We start from the raw sequence: 16,269 nt of genomic DNA, 5'->3' as shown, positions 1-16,269 counted from the left end.
AAGGATTATATTTATTGGTGTTTGTGCTTTGTTCTAAATTTCCCTAAAAACATTTTTTTATAAAAATAGAAAATAAATTAAAAAATCTGATTTCAATTTAAAAAAAATATCTGATTTAAATCAAATATAACAAATTTTTAATCACCAACCATGCTAGATCTTATTAATGTTAACGTCTGTTTTACAGACATTTAAAATTGGTCTATACAGCATGGATTGAAGTTAAATTAAACTAAAACGGAATGTTTACACTTTGTTAGCAGGCATCGGACTTGTACTACTTGTAGTCCAATTGGTGATATTTGTTTCAGATGGTACTGATGTAGAATGTTCTCCATGTGCCAGAAACTAAGGGGTCACATTTGATAATAATCTGTTTCTGAAGACTCTTGTGAACAATGTATGCATATCTGCCTCATAATTTGCGTTGCATAAAATTGGTAGCATCCGTCCATTTCTCTCAAAAAAGACCACCCAAAGACTCGTTCAGGCACTAGTCATGTCTCGCATTGACTTTTGCAACAGTCTTTTATATGACTGATGCACGAATTAACAAACTGCAGAGAGTACAAAATTCAGCCGCTAGAGTGATTGCTAATCATCGTTCACATGAGTCTGTCACTCCACTGCTGAGAGAGCTTCACACGCTAAAGATCCCGAAACGAATTGATTTTATGATCCTCTTGCTGACATTCCAATGTTTGAAGAAATCAGCTCCAGTCTATCTTCAAGAGTTGATATCAGAATATTCACCCTCCCGCAACTTGTGCTCAAGAAACAAATCAGTTCCTGCCACCAATACCCAATCTTATGGTTCACGATCTTTTTATTCCGCATCCCCTCATCTCTGGAACAATCTACCACAAAGTATCAAACAAGCAGATCCAACAGAGACTTTCAAATCCATGTTAAAACCCTACTTTTTTGTTAAAAATACCCTTTCCCTTTGCATGTGAAGCCACTCAACTGTTACACTTTAATTAATAATGTTGTAAATCGGATCAAAAATCAGATCGAAAATCGGATCGGCAGTTAAGCTTCTAAAATCGAAATCGAATCGAAAATCGAATCGGCGATGTTTAAAAACAAAGGAATACATCAAAATGTTGTTCGCGGTCGCGCGCATCTTCCTGACAAAGTCACAAAGACGAATGCATTGGAATGGAAGTCGCCAACATGCGCGATCGTTTGGAACATGTTTTAAAGCCAGGGATTTTGAGGTGTTATTGCTTTAAAATAAACCGAGTGATTTTCATTAGAAAGATAAACGAAAGACGCATCTTCCGAGCAAAGGCGCAAAGGAAAATAAAATGAAAATATTTCTCATAGATCACAGGTTAATGAACGATCGGCGGGACATCTTTTAGAAGTATTTTTAGGTGCTAGCGATTTAGAATTATTGGAATGATCTCTTACGACGCATCATCTTAAAGTCGCAAGTGCAATTAAAATGAAGTAGACGACGCAAGCACACACGATGATTTGAAATATGTTATTAAAATGTTTTGGGTAGCTAGCGTTTTCAAATCAATTTGAAGTTCACGGCGGGGTCCGCTATCACCACGAGGTTGAAGAGAAGATGTCTATCATCATAAAGGGGGTAAGAGAGTAGCGCAGTGAGCTCCGTCAGTAGCACGATCTTTAAAAGTTCACGGCGGGGTCCGCTATCACCACGAGGTTGAAAATAAAATGTAAATCATCATAAACGATGTAAGAGAGTAACGCAATGAGCTCCGTCAATAGTACGACCTTTCAAAGTTCACGGCGGCATCCGCTATCACCACGAGGTTGAAAATAAAATGTATATCATCATAAACGATGTAAGAGAGTAACGCAATAAGCTCCGTCAATAGTACAGTCTTTAAAAGTTAATGGCGGGGTCCGCTATCACCACGAGGTTGAAGAGAAGATTTATATCATTATAAAGGGGGTAAGAGAGTAGCGCAGTGAGCTCCGTCGGTAATACGACCTTTCAAAGTTCACGACGGCATCCGCTATCACCACGAGGTTGAAAATAAAATGTATATAATCATAAACGATGTAAGAGAGTAACGCAGTGAGCTCCGTCGGTAATACGACCTTTCAAAGTTCACGGCGGCATCCGCTATCACCATGAGTTGGAAGAGAAGATATCTATCCCCTTAAACATTGCCATAGATAATACCGCGACTTTCTCCCTGAATAATGCGACCTCTAAATAGCTAGCACCTCAAAAACAATCTTGAAATATGTTCTGAGCGATCACGCACTGTAACCAGATCTACGCCGATTTTTTATTTTCGATTTTTTCCTTCAAGGGGCATGATCGAAGATCGGCAAGTGATTGCCGATTGTGGTGAAATCGAATGGAATCGGTTGCCGATTGCAAAATCGGTTACAAGCTTACTTTAATACAGTCTACTATGAACTATACATGTACAATTACTTTAGTTTTTTGCTGATATTTCTTCTCTCTTTCTAAAGCGCTTAGAGACATGTTTTGTGATAAGCGCTATACAAATAATGTTAATTTTATTAATTATTATTATTAGCCTAGATCATAATGCCTGGGTTACGTAATTACATTAGGCCTGGAACTGGGTCTTCTATCTGACCTCAAGAATCTGTTTCCTCCAAAGGGCCGTCTGCACCATCCCGAGTTTTCAAATTAGCGCGCTATTTCTGATCCGACAAATTATCCCGATCTGAACAATCTCGAGATTATTTGCAATGGAGATGCAATTATCGCGCTAGTTCGTAGTATTAATCTCGAGATTGCAATCCCAAGTCAACTTGGGATTATTTGCAAAATAGCGCGCTATTTTACGAATTATCGCGCTAATTCGTAGGTGCAGACGCACTCGGGATTATTTATTCACGGCGTCAGACCATAATGCATCGATGCCTCGCTCGAGCAGGAATCGCTCTTCTTGTGATGGTGGAGACGGGGTTTCTTGAATCTCAAGATTAATCGCGAAGAGGGCCGATCGGGCTAAAATCTCGAGATTGAGCAAACTTGGGATGGTGCAGCACCGCCTTTAGATGAGTGATGTTCCAGCTGGAGCTAATCTTGAAACCACAAATAAGTTTGATTGACAAGAGCCTCATGAAATTTGTCGCCTCTTTGATTTAATATTTTTGTGTGTGTGTTTGTGTGCTTGCTTGCTTGTAGTCCTAGCCCTAGTTGTAAATTGTTGGCCTTAGGCGGTGCTGCACCATCCCGAGTTGGCTCAATCTCGAGACTTTAGCCCGATCGGCCCTCTTCGCGATTAATCTCTAGATTCAAGAAACCCTGTCTCCACCATCGCCGTGAAGAAATAATTCCGAGTGGGTCTGCACCTGCAATTTAGCGCCATAATTTGTAAAATATTTGCAAATAATCCCAAGTTGACTTGGGATTGCAATCTCAAGATTAATCCTACGAACTATCGCGATAATTGTGTCTCCATTACAAATAATCTCGAGATTGTGCAGATCGGGATAATTTGCCAGATCAGAAATAGCGTGCTAATTTTAAAACTCGGGATGGTGCAGACGGCCCTATTGTGATATCATTGTCTGGGAAACTATTTATGTATGATTCGCGACCCTAATTGCTTTAATACTTTCTGCTGCCTTTGATGGGTTTGAAGTTTTTTTACCTCATTTCACTGATCAAATACCCCTTCAAGATCCTTACGTTCCTCCTTTTCCAATTCTCTTGTTACCCCCAAAGTTTCCAAAACCTGGGGTGAAAGATCATTTGTTTACTCATCCTCTAAGTTATGGAATAGCCTCCCTGAAAACATCAAACAGTGCTTGACCTCTGAAACTTTCAAACATTACCTCAAAACATTTCTCTTCAATTCTTCTTAATTTCTTTTATAATTTCCTAAAAAGCGCCTTGAGCACTCTACAGAGTGGATTTGGCGCGAAATAAGTCTAATTATTATTATTATTATTATTTTTTAATGTTCATCATGGAGTGGATGTGAAGGATCCTTTAATCTAAAATTAACTTGCAAGATTTCAGCACGTGCTATTCATGTTTGGCTACAAGAATACTCAGGAAGTTGATCTTCTCCTGGGTCCCGTTTCATAAAGACAATTTCTTTTAAGACATTTACCATTGATCAGCCAATCAGATGGAAGGATTTCTGTAGCTTTTAACCGCTATTGCGTATCAGCCTCTAGGTACTGTATCTTTGAATCATCATGTCAGTATCTGTATGCGCTGTTGGCAATGGTGGTGGGGGGGATGTTGTTAAATATCCCTCCCTATTTTAACAGTGAAATCATAAATAGGGCTGAATTCTTTCAATTATTTTGACTTTCTAATGATCATGATTTTCTCATGAAATTTTACATGGCGTAAGGCTAGTATTAACTTTGATGTATGTCTCTTGATTGTCTTTTATTATTATTATTTATTTATTATTATATTATTATTATATTATTATTATAATTTGTTGGCTGGATCATTGTATTGTAAAATAATCTCTTCCAAAAAACTTGCCATATACATGTACATCATATCATTGATAATTATTATTTGATTGATAATTATCATTTGATTGATAATTATCACATTAACTCAGATCTGTTATTATCATCATCACGACCGCAATGATTTCACCTTTCGCCTCGAGCTTCCATCTACATCATCATCAATCATCATCATTATCGTCATCAACAACACCATCGTCATCACCATTATCATCACCTTCATCCTCATCATCATGTTATTGTCACCATCATTTTATCATTATCATCATCAGTCATCTTCATCAACATCATCATTACCATCATCATCACCACAATCATCATTACCTTCATCCTCATCAACATCATCAACATCATTACCGTCATCATCACCATCATTATTACCATCATCATTACCATCATCATCATCATCATCCTCATTACCATCACTATCATCATCATCAACATCACTATCATCATCATCAACATCATTACCTTCATCCTCATCATTTTATCATCATCAACATCATCATGATCATTTTATCATCACCATCAGAATCATTATTATCATCGTCATCATCATCCTCATCATTACCATCACTATCATCATCATCAACATCATTACCATCATAATCAACATCATTACCTTCATCCTCATCATTTTATCATCATCAACATCATCATGATCATTCAATCATCACCATCAGAATCATTATTATCATCGTCATCATCATCATCATCATCATTTGGTCATCTTCATCATCACATCATTACAACATGAATATCGTCATCATCATTATCACATTATCAGCATCATTATTATATCATCATCTCCACCATCATCTTTATCATCGTCATCATCATCCTCATTACCATCTCCATGACAATAACAATGGTAACCACAAACATCACTACCACCCTCACTGCATCAGGGGCCGGGAAACGATTGCCCGTTTCCGCAGCCTATGTACATGTACATCATCATTACCACCACCACCGCCACCACATTATCATCATTAATATCGCCAGCGGAGAATGAAACGTACTTAAAGGACAAGTCCACCCCAACCATAAGTTGATTTGAATAAATAGAGAAAAATCCGACAAGCATAACACTGAAAATTTCATCAAAATCGGATGTAAAATAAGAAAGTTATGACATTTTAAAGTTTTGCATAATTTCACAAAACAGTTATATACATCCGGGTTGGTATGCAAATGAGGAGACTGATGACGTCATCCACTTACTATTTCTTTTGTATTTCATTACATGAAATATTCTAATTTTCTCCTCATTGTCAAGTGAAACAAAGAGTAATTCCTCCCTGAACATGTGGAATTAGCATTGTTTTATAAATACTATATGGTTCAGTCAAGTTGGTCCTTATTGTCAAATCTGTAAAAAATGAAATATTGTATAATTCAAACAATAAAAAACAAAAGAAATAGTGAGTGATGGACATCATCGACTGTCTCATTTGCATGTCACTGAGATGTACATATCACTTTTTTTGTGAAAAATAAGCGAAACTTTAAAATGCCATAACTTTCTTATTTTACATCCGATTTTGATGAAGTTTTTTCAGTGTTATGCTAGTTTGATTTTTCTCTATACGTGTATTCAAATCAACATTTTGTTGGGGTGGACTTGACCTTTAAAACACAAAACAAACTAGAACTTTAATTCGTCATGAGGACGAATTAGGTGATCTGTCTCTGATTTTCATGATCACGAATACAATCACCATGTTTATTGAGATAAATACGATGATCATATTCAAAACTGAACTTTTATTACGAAGAGAACATGTTGAATACCCTTGAAAAGAGGGAAATGAAAAGTTTTGTGAAATAAGTGTTACACATGGTATATGTACAAGTTATAATAAAACGGTTTTAAAACTATTTTATTGTGCAATATATACATTGTAATGGTCATAAAGGACCATTTGTGAAATGTTGAAAATAAACAAAAAAGAAAAGAAAAATTCTCATATTCACCCCTGGGCTCGAACCCTCGACCCTAAGGACGCAAGTCTGGTGCCTTATCAACTGAGCTACACTATTTCCCATAGACTAATACACATAAGCACTATTTCCCATAGACTTTACACATAAGCAAATTGAGAGGATCTCAAATCCAATTTTTCAAGAAAAATACGGGCATGATCCCGGCTTCTTATCAGAAAAATAAGACCAGATTGCGATAGCTTACAATCTCAGCTAAATTATACTTCAAGCTAAGAGAAAACCGACGATTAGAAATGGAGATATGGCTCGCGAAATAGAGGAATGTAAAATCCAGTTTTGAGAAAAAGTCATTTCCCATAGAGATTGCACACAAAATGAGCGAAAATGACATGCCTTTATAACTTGCCATTTTTCAGGATGATCCGTTCCTTTAAATGTTAATATAGCCATTACATTAGAAAGAGTATGTATTCAGCTACAACATATAAAAAAACTGGGCGAAAATTGACCAATATTTACGGAGTTATAGTCATATTTGCAAAATTATTAAAACGTCATAAAACAAAAATGGAAAATTTTAGTTCCGACGCCATTTTGATGACGTCATGATAAAATTTAGGGTCAAATGTGACATGAAATCACATCTACAATTCATACTCTATCGGAATTTAAAAGAATATTTGAGGGTCAACGGACTATCCGAAGAGTTATATTAAATTTTGTAAAGGCATGTTTTTCCACATATTTGGCCTAAATTGTGAACGCGCGCGTGCGCGCGTTATTCAAAATTTGATAGAAGCTAATTCCTTTACTACTGGTCGTAGAAGGTTGATCAAGGTATCAAATTAATCAGAATTTCATTATAAATGCATTGACGTAAAAGAAACGGTGTTACATTTGCTGGTCCTGACAAGCTCTTATTGTTACCTGTCCTGGACAAACTCCAACGTAAACCTCCTGAATCTTGTTCTCCATTCAGACACTCCTGAATTAGCAAACAAGCCACGCCGTGTCAAATCGTTTAAAAACAGTTTATTTACAAAATGTACACATGACGATTCAGATTCACAAGTCCGTTGTTCACATAGCGATATCCTTTTTCTAGTCTGTACTCCAGACTTAAACGTGTATTATTATCTCGTCACACTCCCTTCCTTAAAAACATGCTTATAATTTTTCAAAGAAATTGCAATAAGTATGTTCGCAACTCAAATTTTGCTTGTTAATATAAACGAACATTATCACAATGAATATAGCCCTTAACCAAACACAGTTAATGCATTAAAACATATCGAAATGCCTTATTTCAATTTCACGCTCTTTGTGCAGCAATTTTGTATACTTTGGCAAAGATAAGCATAATATAAAACATAGTATATATGAAATGAGTAAAACAGACATGTATTGATAGCGCATGCATGTAGTAAAACTTCTTCATCAAAAGGTACACGCATGTTCTGAAATACATGTATGTTCGTAATAAACATAGTCATAAGAAATTTCATATGAATAATCAACATAAAAATACATGGTATTACTTCCAAGTGTTATGAGAAATGCAATATAAAAAGCATTGCTTCACTGAGTCAAAAAGTCAATAATACGAGAAATCATTCAAGATGTAAGTTCAAACTTCTGATTTCCAATATCTTCTTCCAACTATAGTTTCAGTTCAACGAAGTTCAACATCATTGCTTCAGTGTTAGGGTTCATTGAATGTTCATGAAGATTCACAGTAGGTTCAGATTACTTGATCCAAGATATAGTGTAAACATGAGCACAGTTGGCATGCCGAAATCCAGAAAAAAACACAAGTTCAGTTCACTTTCAAATCAAACATGGTAAAGAGTCCATTCCGGAGTATCCATTAAATTGAGATGACAAGTAAGCATTTAGGTATAAATTCACATGATGAAATAAGTTTCAAGTTCCACAGTTCACAGAAAGTGCAGTTTCCAAATTTCACCTTGATTATACACAATATCAAACGTTCACAGTTCAAATGTCACGATGAATTAACACGCTGTCAAATGTTCACTGCTCAAACGTCACGATGACATAACACGATGTCAAACGTTCACTGTTTATCACATTGATGATATCAAACTTTCGTTGTCCGAATTTCGCATTGATACACACGACGTTAAACTTCCATTGTCCAGACTTCAAAGTTCACACGAATTCGAAGTTATCAAATTGTTCAAAGTTAAGGATTCAGTTTACACTCGCGACAATGTGTCTGCAATAATGTTGTCTTTTCCCGGTAGATGTCTAATGTTCAAGTTGTACTCTTGGAGCAGTAGACTCCACCTTGTAAGTCTTTGATTTTTGTTTTTCATCTTACTTAGAAACGTCAAAGGATTATGATCTGTCCATATGTCCAATGCATGTTGAGATCCACTCACATACACTTCAAAGTGTTGCAGTGCAAAGATTAACGCCAAAGTTTCCTTCTCCACAGTGGAATAATTTCTCTGACTGCTCGAAAACTTCCTTGAGAAGAACGATATGGGCCTGTCTGTCCCCTGTTCATTTTTCTGCGTAAGAACAGCTCCGGCACCCACATCACTAGCGTCAACCATCAGAGAGAATGGCTGACTAAAATCTGGAGCTACCAGTACAGGATTGGTAGATAGGAGTGCTTTCACTTTGTCAAAAGCACTCTGACAGTCACTGGACCAGATGAACTTCACCTCCTTGCGTAGTAGATTGGTCAGCGGGGCGACGACATCAGAGAAGTTATGGCAGAATCGTCTGTAGTAGCCTGCCATGCCAAGAAACCTCATCAGTTTCTTCCGGTTGGTTGGAGTTGGGAACGCCAGAATAGCTTCTACCTTCGCTGAGAGTGGTCGAACATGACCTGAACCAACAACGTGACCCAAGAAACTAACAGTAGCACCTCCAAACTCACTCTTTGCCAAGTTGACTGTCAATTTGGCATCAGACAATCTCCTGAACAAATCTCTGATTCTTTGTACATGAACTTTCCAATCTTCACTATACACAATCAAGTCATCTATGTAAGCTTCACAGCCTTCAAGACCAGAGACAAGACGATTCACAAGTCTTTGGAATGTAGCCGGCGCGTTTTTCATACCGAATGGCATCACAGTGTAATGGAATAGGCCTTGGGGTGTAGCAAATGCAGATATTTCTTGCGCTCTCTTAGTCAACGGAATCTGCCAATAGCCTTTAAGCAGATCAAATTTGCTCACATACTTCGCCTTGCCTATGCGGTCAATACAGTCATCTACGCGCGGTATCGGGAAAGAATCGGTCTTTGTACTCGAATTGACTTTTCTGTAGTCGGTACAGAAACGATACGACTTATCCGGTTTCGGAACTAAGATGCATGGCGACGACCATGCGCTGCTACTTGGCTCGATGATGCCATTCTGCAGCATGTACTCTATTTCTTTTTCAAGATTCTTCATCTTTACTGGGTTAACACGATAAGGTGCCTGCTTGATTGGGGCGGTATCTCCCACATCAACATCATGTTCAACAACATCAGTACGAGATGGGATATCTGCAAATAACTGCGGATACTCATTCAACAGGTCTTTCACATCCCTCCTCTCCTTCTCAGACAAGTGGGTTAGTTTGTCATTGATGTGTGTTAGAACTTCTGAATTTTTCAATTTCACACATGGTTCATTTCTCTCAATGTTATACATCTCTTCACTTTCATCATTCAGCTCAGATTCTACAGCACTCAACACCGGTTGTGCTTTCTTTTCATCATCTCTTCGAACATAGGCTTTTATCATATTCACATGACATACACGCTTTGTTTTTCTTCTATCTGGAGTTTTGACGACATAGTCAACATCACCAACTTTCTTCAGAATGGTATACGGTCCAGTAAATCTAGCCTGCAAAGCATTACCAACTACTGGTAACAAAACCAAAACCTCATCACCTGCCTTGAAATTCCTTTCCTTGGACTTCTTGTCATACCAAGACTTCATTTTCTCCTGAGAATCAGACAAATTCTTCCTAGCAACTTCACAAGCACGATGCAATCTCTCACGGAAAGACGATACGTAGTCCAACATATTTACATCTTCCTCATCTGACAACAACCTTTCACTCAACAACCTGAGGGGTCCACGGACTTCATGTCCATACACGAGCTGAAATGGGCTGAAACCAAGAGATTCTTGAACAGATTCTCTCAAAGCAAATAGCAACAGTGGAATTCCCTCATCCCATTGTTTCTCTGTCTCCAAACAATATGTTTTGAGCATGTTCTTGAGTGTCTGATGACATCTCTCAAGTGCTCCTTGCGATTCAGGATGGTATGCACTAGAAACTACATGTTCAATCCCTAACTGCCCTAGCACTTGCTTAAAGACTTTCGACATAAAGTTTGATCCTTGATCAGACTGAACGGTACGCGGTAATCCTACAGTCGTGAAAAACTTGATCAGCGCCTTGCTCACATTGTTTGCGGTGATACGTCTAAGTGGAATCGCTTCGACATACCTGGTACTTGCGCACATAATGGTAAACAGGAATTCATTACCCGCTTTTGTCCTCGGAAGCGGACCTACGCAATCTATGATAATTCTTGCAAACTGTTCATCGAACGCTGGCACTGGTTTTAATGGCGCGACTGGTATTTTCTGATTCGGTTTACCTACTACCTGACATACATGACAATTTCTGCAATAGTTTGCAACATCCTTTTGTAAACCCGGCCAAAAGAAATGAGAAAGGATTTTCTCCCGAGTCTTATAGACTCCCAAGTGACCTGCAAGTGGTGCATCATGAGCAAGACTAAGTATTTCTGGCCTATAAGTAGAAGGAACTACAATCTGGTGGACCTCTTTCCAAACTTCATCAGCAGGAACATCTATCGGCCTCCACTTTCTCATCAAAACACCTGACTTCGTATAATAACAAACAGGCACGGTCAATGCCTCCTCCTCAGAGATCGCTCTCTCAAACATGGATACTAACTGAGGATCTTTTTGTTGCTCCTCCAACAACTTACTCTTACTTATCGGCATTGGTTCACATTTATTTTTCTCTTCTGTACTTTGAGTTTCTCCTGCACCCTCATTCACATTTGATTCACATTCATCATCAACCAAACGACAAAAGAAAGAATCTCCCAAGTTAACATCATCTAGCTCACTAGACTTCGATTCAGTCTCTACTTTCTTTGCCATCGAACGAGTTACAGCACAAGACGGAAACACAGTAGGAAATTCTGCAACCAACTGCTCTGTTTTACTACTCTCACACGGAATAGCACTCACAACTGGACATGGTACAACTTTATCACCAGCAAGATCATTCCCTAAAATGATGGAAACATCTGCCACCGGAAGTGATGGTCTCACAGCCATTTTCACACTACCAGAAACAAGGTCTGATTTCAAGTCTACCACATGAAGGGGTGCTTTTACAAAGCCATCTCCTATTCCTTGGAGCAAAACACTAGTTCCAACACAAGATTTCCCACCAAAAGGCAACACACTCTCCAAGATCAAAGACTGAGAAGCACCAGTATCACGCAACACTTTCACTTTTCTTGCTTCGACACTACCAGCTAGGGAAACATATCCTACAGAAACAAACGGTTCATATTGCTTTTTCAATTTCTCTAAGTTAACTGGCTCAATCCTAATCTCTGAACTTAGCAAATTATTCACAAATGCATTTGGATGTGCATTACTTGATTCACTTGTTTTTCCTTTAAGTGTAGGACACTTTGCTTTAAAATGACCAACCTTGTGACATGCATAGCATTTCTTTTCTTGCTCGTCATCTTTAGATTGTGGTTTTACTTCTTTCTTGTTGTGTGCTGAAGCACCATTTTTGTTTTTGTTTTTCCACTTTCCAGATTTGTTTGTCTCATCTGATTTTTTGTTTGTGATTTTGTGCGTTAGCGCATAATCATCTGCAAGCTTCGCTGCTTCATTAAGCCTTCCTATTTGCTGCTCTTCAAGATGCAACCTAACATCGAAATGCACACTACGCTTAAACTCTTCGAGAAGAATTATTTCTCTAAGCTTATCAAAGCTATCTGCATGGAGTGACGAACTCCATCTATCAAACAACTGTTGTTTGCGCCTAGCAAACTCAAGATGAGTTTCGGTCTCATCTTTGCGTGTTTTCCGAAATTGTTGACGGTACGCCTCCGGTACAAGCTCATAAGCACGCAACACTGCTGCTTTTACAATGTCATAACGACCCGCATCATCAACTGACAAAGCTGAATAAGCATCTCGAGCTTTACCCTTCAACTGAGATTGTAACAAGTGTGACCATTTTTCTTGCGGCCAACTCAAACTAACAGCTACCTTTTCAAAGTGAAGGAAATATTTCTCTATCTCCTCCCCCTCCTGAAAAACGGGAACCATTCGAACATGTTTCGCAACATCAAAATCAGACTTTACTTGCCTAATTTCTTCTCTTTCTCTAGCATTCTCATGCTCCCTTCTCAAAACTACTTGTTCTCGTTCAAGTTCAACTTTCGCTATCTCTAGTTCCAACTCTTTCAAACGCAATTTCTCTGTCAAGTCCACATTCACAGACTCAATCGGAACCTTAGATAAAGCTTCAAGTGGCAGAACATCTTCCTCTTCCACTAACCACTGAATTACAGCTTTCAGAATTTCTAATTTACGCCAAGTATTCCTTACCTCAGCAACCTGGTAATGATGAGCAATCTCCAAGAGATGAACCTTCTTCAGAACCAGCAACTTCTCAACACTGGGAGAATCAACGAAATCATCCAAAGAAAATTCCGCCATGGTCAACAAAAGACCCCTAATCTTTAACGCTGAAAAGACTAGAAACAGCTAAAGAAAACCTTTAATTCTTAGCCAAGACAATAACCAATACGGTTATCACAGTTGAAAATGATATCAACCACAGAAGAAAATGTCAACCTGACCTGGCTGACCCTGTAGATATGACCTCAACCTACAGAAACGGTAACCTGACTCGGTCACCCCAGTTGAAAATTTTTCCAACCACACTGTCAACTTGACTCCAGTCGACACTGTCAGTTTCCATTAACCGACACAGCAACCCTTTAAAAAATGGTTAACCAGTTGAAATATCATCAACCCAAATTCCATTCAACACTACGTGACAAAAACACATCGCATAGCGAGACACACTGAAATACATGGAATTGCCTATGGGACAAACGGCACGCCATACTCAACCTTGTGCGCCACCACACAGCGTCATACACAACAACTGACAGCGATATCCACACACACTGGCATTACATCTACGTGTACACACACCCATGCAAATGTCTAATGACAATCTTCACGGTGAATACGATTGCACACTCTTCGAATACGTTCATGCGACTTTGTCGCGCCGGCGCTAGCATTATACGGTATACGGTACTTAGATATAACTTACGCCGAGAGTTCTGGGTCGACTCTCACCAAGCCCCCACTGTTAGGCGGAGGATTGATTCACGGACAAGCCCCCACTGTTACGTTTGCTGGTCCTGACAAGCTCTTATTGTTACCTGTACTGGACAAACTCCAACGTAAACCTCCTGAATCTTGTTCTCCATTCAGACACTCCTGAATTAGCAAACAAGCCACGCCGTGTCAAATCGTTTAAAAACAGTTTATTTACAAAATGTACACATGACGATTCAGATTCACAAGTCCGTTGTTCACATAGCGATATTCTTTTTCTAGTCTGTACTCCAGACTTAAACGTGTATTATTATCTCGTCACAAACGGCGATTCTACATTGCGTAACGACGTTACCGCGAAAACGCGTGAGCGCGCAAATTCTTGAAATGCTTTAAATGACCTGATTCGTACTCTACTTTGATCAAAAAGTGATTTTGAGCATTCTAAAATTTTGACGCGCGCGTACATGCGTGTTGTGACGTGTTAATGACGTTTGATCACATGGACAGTTGACCCATGATCTGAAGTTAATTTCATGTTAATATTGTTCATTTTTGATGATTGATGATGAAGATATTGTTGATAATGTGATTTTACAAAATGGCGCGTAGATGACGTCACGATGACCATTTGACGTTGAACTTGTTTCGTACACATCGCATGATAACTGTGCATAATTGATAATAATTTGATGAAAATTGATAGAACAGTTTTTCTGATTTTGGTGGAACAAGAAGAGGGTGGAAAAAGAAAAATAAATAAAAAGAATAAATAAATAAAAAAGAAAATTCATAGAAACACAAGAGGTGATCTGTCAACAGACAGATCACCTAATAATTGTCTACATGTAGGTCTCTCTTACCCCTGTGTCACTCTCTGAATCTACAATTAACTCAGATTTTAGACTTTCTCATTACATGTAGATCCTTGTTTACTGCGTGTACATTGTGTTGGGGGCATCATGGTCTAGTGGTTTTGACACCCTTTCAATCTGAGGGACCTAGGTTCGATTCCCAGCCATGTTGCGTTTTCCTTCTGCAGGAAATTTACCCACATTGTGCTGCATGCAACCCATTTATATGTAGGTATGAAATGAGTACCTGGTTGGAAAAACTATGCTTCAGCGCCTATATGACTGCAAAGCTAAAGCCAAAGTAATGATAGCACTTAGCAGCGGTTTGTATCCTCAGGCAAAAAGCGCTTAAATCCAGCCATTATTATTATTGTTGTCTGAAAACATAGCCCTACATGTGTATGAAGATACAGCATGTACAATTACAGAGCTGTATCAAAATGTAGTGCATATCATTTCAGTTCTTTGCCTGATAGATGCTAATTAATCAATAACTAATCAATTGAAGAGGGTGTACAAGCCTAGTCCTTGATGAGCTACTCCGATGATCTTACCATTATCAACAGTCAACTTTGTACTTTGAATGTTTGATAAGAAAATCACAACAATGTTGTACATGTAATTTTGTGATCAATGCGTATTCAAGAAGTTTGCATTGACACTGTACGTACGTGATCTACAGTATAGTACCGTGCAGGCTTGATAAGCTCGCCCTGTTATTTGCATGCTATGGATCTCCAGGGGCACTAGCGTACCTAGGGGGGGGGGCAGTCTACCCCCCCCCTGACGAGTCACAACCCATGCAAAGGATTCCCTGCCCCCCCCCCCCATGACGAGCTTGAAAACCTTTTTTGCCCCCCCCCCTGACGAGCTTCTTTTTTTTTTTTTTGCTTGTAAATTTTTTTTCTGGTACGAAATCCTTTATTTGTGATTGAAGACCTTTTTGGCGGACGGTTTTGCCCCCCCCCCCCCCCCTGTGGAAAATCCTAGGTACGCCACTGTCCAGGGGCCCTGATTGTCTGGGTGAATTCACCCTCGTGCTCTGTGCAGGTTTTTACTTGATGTTGGGAAAAAGCACTGTCAAAGTACATGTATCCTCATGTTATTGTGATTAATTTCTAGCTGGATACATATCTTGTCTTGTCTTTCCGTTAATGCCCACAATCATTACATTGATTATTATGGCATATGAACATCAAGATTGACTTGACCTGAATTTTGCCGGGACCGGCAGGTGCAATACACCGGGTGAACACCGTACTCTTTGACGAATAGTGTATTGTTTTTAACGTGCATAGGTTGTGACTCTCCTATACACGGGACCAACATTTACATCCTTTCCGATGGATGGAGTGTTTTCCAACTGCATTCACAACTGCACTGAATACAGTGGTGAGGCACACTTACACACAACGCTATAGCATCAGATTTTTGTTAGACGCGTTTCGGCATGAGCGGGACTCGAACCCCTCATGTTGAGATCTACGATCTTATCCGAAACGTGCGCTCTAACCGACTGAGCTACGCTGCCTCCTGGAGTTGATGTATGGAGTATGGAGTTGATCACCAGAGAGCTATAGTCAAGAAAGAAATTCAAGTAC

Source organism: Lytechinus pictus, chromosome 6 (assembly GCF_037042905.1).
Source record: "Lytechinus pictus isolate F3 Inbred chromosome 6, Lp3.0, whole genome shotgun sequence".
NCBI lineage: Eukaryota > Metazoa > Echinodermata > Echinoidea > Temnopleuroida > Toxopneustidae > Lytechinus > Lytechinus pictus.
This window is presented reverse-complemented; position numbering follows the sequence as displayed.